The sequence below is a fragment of the Prosopis cineraria genome, unplaced genomic scaffold (genome assembly GCF_029017545.1).
Source record: "Prosopis cineraria cultivar Desert tree isolate PC_DT_omini unplaced genomic scaffold, ASM2901754v1 PC1, whole genome shotgun sequence".
In the NCBI taxonomy this organism is placed as follows: domain Eukaryota; kingdom Viridiplantae; phylum Streptophyta; class Magnoliopsida; order Fabales; family Fabaceae; genus Prosopis; species Prosopis cineraria.
This window is the reverse complement of record NW_026555332.1, coordinates 28,263,081-28,274,327: the sequence shown is the minus strand read 5'-3', so window position 1 is coordinate 28,274,327 and position 11,247 is coordinate 28,263,081. Positions and strand designations below refer to the sequence as shown.

Sequence of the window (11,247 nt, the reverse complement as noted above, 5' to 3'; positions counted from 1 at the left end):
TTGTCCAAACACACATCAAATGAAGAACTAAAGATAGAAAAATCATCCATGAATCTCAATGGTCCTCTCAATCATGTCAGAGAAAATAGACATGATATAACGTTGAAATGTCGCTGAAGCATTGAATAAGCTAAAAGGCATGCGCTTAAATGCAATGGTCCTATATGAGCAGGTGAAGGTGGTCTTCTCTTGATCCTCTAGAGTAATGACAATTTGATTATAGCCAAAATATCCATCCAAGAAATAGAAGAATTCTTGACTAGCTAACTTATCCAACATTTGATCAAAGAAAGGTAAAGCGAAATGGTCCTTTCGTGTGCTTGCATTCAATTTTTGATAATCCATGTATACCCTCCACCCTGTTATAATGCACATAGGGATTAATTCATTATAGGTTTTAGCCACTACAATCATACTGCCCTCTTTAGGGACACACTGGACTGGACTCACCCAAGAACTATTAGAAATAGGATATACGATCCCAGCAGAAAGCCACTTCAAGATTTCCTTTTTCACCATTTCTTTCATCACCAAATTCAATCTTTTTTTATACTACATCGAAGTCTTGTGCTCATCATCCAAGAAAAGCTTATGCATACATAGAGATAGGCATATACCCTTAATGTCGGCTATGGTCCATCCCATAGCCCTTTTGTGCTCTCTTAGAACTCTCAACAATTTTTCCTCTTGCAAATTAGTTATTATAGATGACATAATTACCAGCAATGAATTCTCCTCCCCAAGATACACATACTTGAGATGTAGAGGTAATGGCTTCAATTCAAGTATTGGAGGCTCCTCAATGGAAGGCTTAAGTGGAGATGCCAAAGCAGTCGATACATCAAGAGGCTCTACTTAGCTAAACTGCTTGGGTGGAAAAGAATCCACACCAAATATCCCCATGTACTCTTCTTCCTCTATTTCTACAATATTCTTCTATCCTAATATTAGAGCTTTGAAAGGGTCTTCAACCAAGCAACCATTGAAATCTTCATGTATCACCTCATTAAGAATTCCCATGTAACAGCGTTAAGGAAATTCATTCAAAAACTTCATTTCCTTGCTCATGTTAAACACCACTTGTTCTTTATTTAATCCCAGTGTAATCTCACCTTTTTTAACATCAATGATAGTTTGGGTGGTAGCTAGGAACGGTCTCCCTAAAATGATAGGAATTTCCTAATCAACATCACAATCTAGGACAATGACGTTCGTTGGAAAGATAAGCTGATCTACTTTCACTAACACATCTTCAATAATCCCTCTAGGATGGGAAATGCTTCATTCAGCAAGGAGTGTCACTGTTGTCAATCTTGCCTCTCCCAAGCCTAACTTGTTGAAAATGGCTAAGGGCATCAGATTTATACTTGTACCCAAGTCGCAGAAGGCCTTCCCATTAAAATGTTTCCCACTATTACATAGGATGTAAAAACTACTCAAATCTTTTAGCTTGGGTGGAACCTTTCTTTATATGATGGCACTGCAATCTTTGGTCAATACTACAGTTTCAAATTAACTGAAATGCCTCTTCTTAGATAAGACATCTTTCAAGAACTTAGCGTATTTGGGCATCTATTCAATGGCTTCAGCAAAAACAATGTTAATATGAAGCTGCTTAAATATTGTTAGAAACTTCTTGAATTGAGCAACTTCCTCCTTGGCCTTGAATCTTTGAGGGAATAGAAGTGGGGGTATTGTAGTAGGAGAGGCAATTGATTTTCTCTTCTTTTCTTCCTTCTTCAATTCAACTTCTACATGTTCTTTTTCTTTTTTATCATGATGAGATAAAACTCTTTCTTCCCCTTTTTTCTTCTATCCCTTTTTCATCTCTTGTTGTCATCATCTTCACATAATATTTCTTCATCCACCTCCTCACTATCATCAAAATTAACCCCACTGTGACTAGTCACTTTGGGTCTATCACATTAGGTAGAGTCTTGCCACTTCTTAGGTGTATAGCATTGCATTCTTCTTTACCTTCCCTCTTTAGATTAGGGATGGTGTCACTTGGTAAGCCTCCCTTATTCAAGGCATTCAGTTGTGTAACAACTTGGCCTATTTGCACTTCAAGGGCCTTAATGGCTGTATCATGCAAAGCTAAGGTAGCTTTATTCTCAGCTCAATTTGCCTCTTAATTCTTCAAAATTTGAGCCAATATTTAGTCTATCTTAGAATCACCTTCTCTTGGTTTTTGTGATGCGTCAAAACCAAGAGGAATAATCGGTCTTGGCCTAGAGGATGAGGTTAGATTTAAACTTTTTCCTTGACTTTATGAGAAGTTTGGGTGATTTCTCTACCCTGGGTTGTAAGTCTACGAGTACGAATTGTATTGAGGAGGTCTCCATGCATTATTCATATAGCTTATTGTTTCAAGAGTGTAAGGGTAATGATCTAACACATCTCCTTTACTACAATGTTCACAAGCTTGAGATGAAGCTTGTAATGCATTTACCCCAAAAGAAGTCCCTCTTTTCATTTAAATCTTAAGACTATTAAATCTTTGATTTATTGCCTCTAATTGAGAAGTAAGTTCCTTAGAGGAGCTAGATTCTTGTGAACCTACCCTAAAATGTCTTCTCTTGTGGGATTGTTGTATGGTACTAGAAGAAATGTCTTTATATAACTTGTACAACTTATTAACCTTCATTTTGCCAATGACACCATTAGAAGCATTATTCGACATGGTCAATGTTGCATCATCTAACCCATTCTGAAAAGCTTTCATGAGGATATACTTCTTTTGTTCATGATTAGGACAACTTCTTACCAACTCCTTGAATCATTCCTAAGCTTCACAGAAAAGTTCCCCTGGTTGTTGTTCAAAAATTAAGAAGCTTACCTCTTAATGTTTCTCTTCTACCCCTCGAAATGAACCTTGCCTTAAACTTGGCTACCAAGTCATCCTATGTTTCAATTGAATGCTGAGAAATAGAATTCAACCAAGCTCTTGCTTTATTTTCAAAGATATTGGGAATAACTACAATTTCAATGTATCCTTAAAGACACTATTTTGCTTGAAATTCTCACATACTTCTAGGAATCTTACGAGTTGATCATTGGGGTCTTCATTAGCATTACCCCTGAACTATCCATGCATTAGTATCATTTAGATCATGACTTGTTTAATCTCAAAGTTTCTAGCTTGAATTTTTAGTAACCGGATACTAAAATGATAAGATTATGCTTCCCGATCAAGAAAGTCATCTAGAGTGAAGAGTCATTCTCATCTTGATCAACTCCCTCCATATTGTTACCAAGAGGAGGAATGTCTTCTCCAAATTTAAGAGCGGCTTCTTCACTTGTTTCACCTTCTTCAACTGCTCTTTCAAGAACAACTTCAAGTTCACTGGGAAAGAGTCCTTGCATGCGTCAAGACGGTACCTACAAGGTGAAACCAAAGGAAACAAATATCAAACTTATCAATAAAATTTAAAACTATAAAATCTATAAAAACTAACTAAACTACCTATACTTATGAAAATTTTAAGCAAAAGGCTCAAGCATAACCTACTAACACAATAGTAAAAAATTAACCAATACAAAACAATTGCCGCTTTCCCTAGCAACGATGCCAAGAACTTCTTCACCGTCAAGCATTACTGCAAGTGTATAGGTCATCACAAGTGTAGAATATTCCAGAGTTATCATTCCCACGAGGATTTAGGCAAATGACGGTTAAAATTCACTATTGAGTTTTAAGATAGGTTGAGCAAAATTAAGAGTATTTTTGTGTGGAAGTAATGAAAATCTGATTAAAATGGTTTTAAAGCAATTAAAACTTGTTGAAACTTTAACTTTTAGAGGTAAGGAACTAGGATTATCTCTCTCCTTTGTATTTCATAAAACTTAAATTAATTCCTCTCTAATATATTTTTAATGAAAATAAGTATTAGTCTAACATTCTAATTCACTTGAAGAAGCTTTCTCAAGTCAAAATCAAGTATATTTAAAAATACTAACATTTTACAATCTCTTAAAAATAATTAGTGAAAACAAATTTTAAGCACTAATTTTAATGTGACTATAAAGGGTTAATAAAATATCTCTATTTTATCACCAAAACCATCCATTTATTGTTGTAAATTTCAAGTCCAATACTATTTTTTTCAAGTTCTACACCTAAATTAGCTCTTTCAAGCACAACTTAAGTAAACAAAACAATATAAATGGTGATCAAGCACTTAAAAGCATTAAGCATGAGATAAAATAAACACATATATATATATCATTAACTACCAAAAGAGAGGAATATTCAAGTATTAATCCATACAAAGGTTTGAAATAATCCTAGAATAAGAGAACTAGCTACTTTTGTTCAGAAAAGAGCCATAAATATTACAATATATAGCTTCCATATTAGAAACAAAGAGAGAAAAGGGAAGAGAAGAAAAACTAAAAGAAATCCACTTGAATCTCTTCAAATCTTTAAGCCTTGGCCAAATCTCCTTTAATAACCCTAAACCCTAGTAGAGCAGGCCTCAAAGAATCTCTAAAAATCATGGTCTAAGGTCTAGAAGCACATTTATGGCTTTTCTACCCTAATTTTTTCGTTTTGCAACTCAAAAGGGACAATAAAATTTAGGTCATGTGCCACAGTGTGTTGTTAGTGTGCCACGGTGCATGTGAAAAAATGTGGAATTGTCATAGTGTGTTATTAGTATGCCGCGGCACAGGTGTATCTTCAGGACTCCCCGTCTCTATGCCATATTGTGTGGCGCACTGTGCATGCATTGTAGTACATGACACAGAGCTTCTAATCTTTAGTTTTGGCTCCTATTTTTCTATTGTTAGGTTTCTATATGCTTCTTCAATCATCATTTGGCTTTATATCTTTGAAAATATCTAAAAATAAATTACCTGAAATAGTAGATACAGCTATAAGATCTTTTAAAGGTTAAAATCAAAGTAAGAATCTTTGCAAAATTCTCGATAAATTCTATTTTCTATGTCAATTTGGAATAATGCTCATTTTTATATATTTAAATTCAAAATATTCACAATTAATCTAATTTAGCATATAAAGTGTAGGAAAATGTGCTGAATTGACATTAATTTCAATAGGTTATCAGCCTCAGGCCTTGATCTTTAGGAGATTGTTGAGAGTGATCTTTACATTCTATATAAAATTATAGAAGGACAACTTATAAGAAAAGAAAGGAGTGAATTCACAAAAAACGAAGCAAAGCTAGTGCTTCTAAATTCCAAGGCAAAATTAATCATTGCAAGTGCCTTGAGTCAGCAAGAGTACTTCCATATAAGTAATCTAGAAATAGCAAAAGAGATATGGGATGCTTTAGAGATTGCTTAGGAAGGTACTGAAGGAGGCAAGGAGAACAAAATGAGTACATTGACTCAGCAATATGAGCTATTCAAGATGAGGCCTGGAGAAAGTATTAAAGATATGCAAGTTAGATACACACACATGATGAATGAGATTACAACACTTGAAAAGACTTATACTCAAAAGGAGCAAGTCAGAAAAATTATGAGAGCTTTCCTGACTGAATGGCAACCTAAAATTACTGCCATTAAAGAAATAAAGAGTGACTCTATGAGATTTATGGTAGCATTATTTGGAAGTCTTGCTAAACATCAAGGAAGACTATCCATGCTAAATGAAGATGCTAAAAAGAAGTTACCAGCTTTAAAAGTAACAAAGGAAGAATTTAATTCTAAAGCTAGTAATAGTGAAGATTCTAATGAAGAAATGACTATATTTGTTAAGAAGTTTGGCAAGTTCTTTGCGAAGAAGAAGTTTGTAAAGAAATTCTCAAAGAAGAAGGAAAAAAATTTATTTGCTACAAGTACAAAAAGCTTGGACACATTAAGGTTGACTGTCCTTTGAAACAAGAGAGTAAGAGCTATAAATATGATAAGAAGAAGTTTAAAGCTTATCTCTCTTCAATATGTAGTGATAGTAATGAGGAGTCCACAAAAGAAGAAGAGGTAAATATCTGTCTATAGCCAAAAGCAATTCTAATTAGGTAAATGACTTAGACTCAAACTCTAAATTCTATTTCACTTTAAAGAGTTAAAAATTGCTTTTGAAGAATTGCATAATGAATCTTTTCTTCTTATGAAAAATCTTTCCCAAGTAAAGAAGAAGCTTGCTATTTTTAAAAAGGAAAACATGTTTCTTAAAAATGAAATTGATTCTTTGAAATAAAGAATTATTATTTTAGATAAGGAAACTCAATGTATTGACTGTGCTCTTCACATTTCAGAAAAGGAAGATTTGAAAAATACTCTTGCAAAGTTTGTTAAGGGTAGAGATAACTTGAACAAAATTTTTAGTTAATAAAGAAGTGTTTTTGATAAAGCTGGCACAAGATATAAACCTAATAAGAAACAAAAGTATTACAAGAACTTCTTTATTCTTGCCACTATGATTAACTCACCCAAATCCACTTATTCCTACTATAATAAGAAAGGACATATGACTAAGTTATGCATCCATAGAAAGTAAAGGTTGAGTGAAAATATAAAGTGGGTTCCAAAGGGGTCTATTAACCCATTAGGACCCAAATAGATTTAGGTACCTAAGAAAACATGATCTTTGTGTAGGCATCAAGGAGAGCTTGAACAAAATTTTTAGTTAACAAAGAAGTGTTTTTGATAAAGCTGGCACAGGATATAAACCTAATAAGAAACAAAAGTATTACAAGAACTTCTTTATTCTTGCCACTATGATTAACTCCCCTAAATCTACTTATTCCTTTTGTAATAAGAAAGGACATATGACTAAGTTATGCATCCATAGAAAATAAGGGTTAAGTGAAAATATAAAGTAGGTTCCAAAGGGGTCTATTAACCCATTAAGACCCAAATAAATTTAGGTACCTAAGAAAACATGATCTTTGTATAGGCATCAAGGAGAGTCGCCAATAAAAAATGGTATCTAGACAGTGGCTGCTCCAAGCACATGACTAGTGTAACAACCTAAATTTCTTAATCTTATAATTAGTTGTTAATTAGGGATAAAGTGAAAATTAGTATGGGATTAAAGAATTAGATGATTAGTTGATGATTTATGCCTTTGGGATGTTAAATGAATAGATATGGGTGAGAGGATTATGGTTTCGGGTCAAAACGAGTACATATGATAATTCTTATCATTGTGCCACGCGTCATGGCTAATACTGCTTGTATTGCGGTGCATGGACCAAAAAATGACCCCTTTAATAGTGAAATTTCATGAATTTCAGAAGGGAGAAAGTCAAAACACATGAAGGGGAGAAGAGAAGAGTGATGGGTATGCTAGGGCAAGCTATTTTAAAGTTGTGGAAGGTGCTTCTGATTAGTAACTTAGTAGGTAAGCTATGTATAATCTTTATCTTCTATTTTATAAATATGAGTTACAGAGAAATTAAATTGGTGAAATTTTAGGGGTTTGATTCTTACTTAATTGTAGTAAAAAGATTTTTAAAAGTTAAATTAAGGCTTTGTGATTGGTTTAGATCTAAGGATAGAGATTTAAACCTATAGGTTCAATTTGGCCTTAATTTAATGAGATTTTAGGGTGAAAATCTTATTTAACTGAAATAAGACTAGTTGAGGTAATGTAAAGTGGTAATCAAGTAGTAATGGACTTAGAATAGATAAATAGAAAAGAATAGATGGCTAAATATAGCCATAAGTAGTAATTATATACTTTTGGTTAAATTGGACCAATTGACTAGATTGTGCAAATTGTGTTCGGATTGGAAAATTGTGCGTTTGAGTTGAGAAAGGAAGCTTCTGATGAGCTATTATGATAGTTAAAATTCACAGGCAACCTTTCTAGTGACAAAAGGGTTGAGTTAATCAGATAACTTCCTTTGTTTGACTATTTAGTATAAATGTGTGTGAGTATGCTATGTAGTACATGAAATGATTTTTAATTAAGCATGATTTATGGCATCTTGTGAATGTTGCATGAAATAGCTTTTGATTGAAGAAAAGTATTAAAATATGTGATTTCATATAGTATGTAAAAATATATTTGTTATGTATGAGAAAACATGTAAAGTAGTGATTGGGAACCCAAGATTATCTCAAAAAACATGATCATAGGGGTGGGAGTTCACTTGAGTAGAGATGTAGTGATAAGATCATATGGCATATTCTTCTTAGTGCCCGACGGGGTGCAACATTGGAGAATTATAGCTCCTTAGTGCCTTTCGAGGTGTGGTGTTAGAGATGATCTTCTTAATACCTATTAAGGTATAGTCTTAGAGATTTGGGACTCCTTAGTGTTTGTGTGATACAGTGTTAGAGTCAATGACACCCCATTGTGTGTATTGAGGCAAACTATAGTCCAAAAGTGAGATAGAACACATTTAGCTAGGTGATTCTACCCCTAAAGGTGAACTCAAAGCCAATGAGCTTGTATATTGATCAAAGGTAAGCCTCTAGTTTCAAGTTAGGGTGATTTAGAGGTTTGATCGGTATTGATCATGCTATATGCTGTATATGTGGAAAAGAGGTGAAAAGTGGTGAATATGGTAAAATGATATATGTAGATGTGGTTTAAAGTGAGAATGATATATGTTATGTTTTGACTATATATTACATTATACTTTAACATAGTTGCATGTGGTAGTCAATATGAGTGAGATATTTTGTTATTAAGATTTTTATCTCACCCTCATGGTTACATTTTTACAAGATAAAGTAGTTATTAACGTAAAGAAAAAGAGTCAAGACTAGCTTAAAGTTGTTGAAGCCATGTGAACTCAAAGTATTGTATAATGAATTGAATATTTTGTGGTTAAGGCAAAAATAAGTTGCCATAAGAGACTGCATGCATTTTGAGTTGTGTTTTGTGGAAAATGTGGTGAGTTTTGGTGAATCTTAGCTCATATGTGAAATTATAATGAAATGAATAATTTAGGCCTAAGATTGAGTTGTGATTATGTTATAAATGTGGATATATCTAAATTTATGGAAAAAAGGGCCAAGTGGGCCAATCAATATTAAGTGAAGAAATTTTGTGAATTGTGAAAATGGGTTATTGAACAGCTGAATTTTGATATACATGTATATATGCAATGAAATGTAGTCAATTAGGTGTGTTAGGTCCTTTTAGACATAGTTTAAGGTCTTGTATGGTCTAATGAGATAATGAGATCATTTTGAGTGCTTGATGTATGAAATTCATTGAAAAAGTAATTTTTTACACCCGAGCATCTAAATTTTGATTAGACCATTAGATCGTGTCCAAACCTATCTTATTAGCTAGCTTATAAAATAAGCTTCATGTGGGCACTTGAATCATTTTGATTGAATGTTGTATGTGAAATGGCACACATCAAAAGTTCATCATTTTTGCTATCAAATGACAGTAAAATATCCAAACTGGCACACCATAGTGTGTTGTATTGTACTACATGACATCTCATGCCATAGTGCATGACACAAAAGGTCAAGCGTGTGGCTTATGTCACATGCCACAGAATATGTACTGCATGCTGCAGTGCATGGCCTAAATTCTGACCTTGTTTCTTTATTTAAATGCATGCAAATTATGTTATAGATGCTTATGCATTATACAAATGTATTATGATTTTGATGATTTTACAAAATGAGTCTTGGGCCTAAGCTTTTTAAACAAGGTATTTGATTACTATTTGATGTGATTAATATGGTGATTGATTAATCTTCTCTTATATCAAGTGGATAAAGGAGGTTGTTACAACTGGTGATAGCTCCTATACATAGTAGAAACTAAAGATAGTGGAATTGTCACCTTTAGAAAACAATGAAAAATGTAGAATTCTGGGTATAAGTAAGGTTGGTGAGAATTCATCCAACTCTCCATGTATTGATAATTTTTACTTAGTTGATGGTTTAGGACATAACCTCTTGAGTATAAGTCAATTATGTGACAAAGGTTATGAGGTTATATTTAATGTCTTGTGTTGTTTTGTGACAAATGAACAAACAGGAAAAACTATCCTAGAAGGGAAAAGAATTAAAATGTACACTCAATAAACCTCTACAATAATGACACTTTGAATACAAAATGCCTCATTTTTGTGAATGATGAGAGCTGGGTATAGCATAAGAGATTAGCCTATGTCAACACAAAGAAATTAGACAAGCTAGTAAAGAAGGAACTCGTCATCGAGCTGCTAAAGATACAATTTGAAGCTGACAAGCTATATGATGCTTTCATGGAGGTTAAACAAGTAAAGACTACATTTCAAAGCAAAAATATAGTTTCTACATCAAGGCCTCTCAAGCTACTTCATATGAATCTAATTGGTCCTTAAAGGGTGAAAACCCTAAGGGGTAATCTTTACACTTTTGTTATTATTGATAATTATTCTAAATTCACATGGACTATCTTCATGTCTCACAAGGATCAAACCTTCGATTAGTTTGTGGCATTTATAGCTAAAGTACAAAATGAAAAGAGTTTGAAAACTGTGAAAATAAGAAGTGATCATGGTAGAGAATTTGACAATTTCATCTTCATTGAGTTTTTTTGAAGAATAAGGAATTAGTCATGATTTTTAGCTCCTAAAATGCCTCAACGAAATAGTGTTGTGGAGAGAACGAATAGAACCATAGAAGAAATGGCAAGGACCATGTTGAATAAGAATAAACTCTCAAAATATTTTTAGGCAGATGCTATGAGCACAACATGTTACATCACAAACATAGCACATATTTGACCTATTTTGAACAAAACCCTTTATGATCTCTATAAGGGAAGAAAGCCTAACATCTCTCATCTATATATATTTAGCTATAAGTATTTTATACTCAACAATGGTAAGGATAATTTAGATAAGTTTGATTCTAAAAGTAATGAAGCTATATTTCTTGTTTATTCCAATAGAAGTAAAGCTTTCAAAGTCTTTAACAAAAAAACCTTATCTGTTGAAGAGTCAATTCATGTTAGATTTGATGAATCCTTATCAGATGAGAATAAGGAAGAAGAAACTATAAATCTTCCTCTTGTTGATCTCTCACTGAAAAAAAAAGGAGGAAAATCAAGTAACAATGATACTATGACTAATGATCAAAATGGAGAGATAAATGATCTTCTAAAAGGTTAGAGATATAGTAAATCACATCCTATTAATCAAGTCATTTGAGAAGTTAGCGGTAAAGTTAGAACAAGAGGTTTACTTAGAGAAGTTTAACATTTCAGTGCATTTCTTTCTAATGTTGAACCTTCTAACATTAAAGATGTAACATCCTGAATTTCTATCTCGAAAAACTAGTTACTAATTAGAGGTAGATTAGTAATTAGTGAAT

At 33.0% G+C, this 11,247-nt stretch overlaps 1 non-coding gene across 1 annotated transcript; it reads left to right on the top strand.

Annotated features, from left to right (window-relative positions):
- The first annotated feature begins 2,741 nt into the window (after positions 1–2,741).
- LOC129296937 (small nucleolar RNA R71) lies at positions 2,742–2,849 on the top strand. Its single transcript, XR_008590061.1, has one exon. It is a non-coding gene; the product is annotated as a small nucleolar RNA R71 (small nucleolar RNA).
- Positions 2,850–11,247: the final 8,398 nt, after the last annotated feature.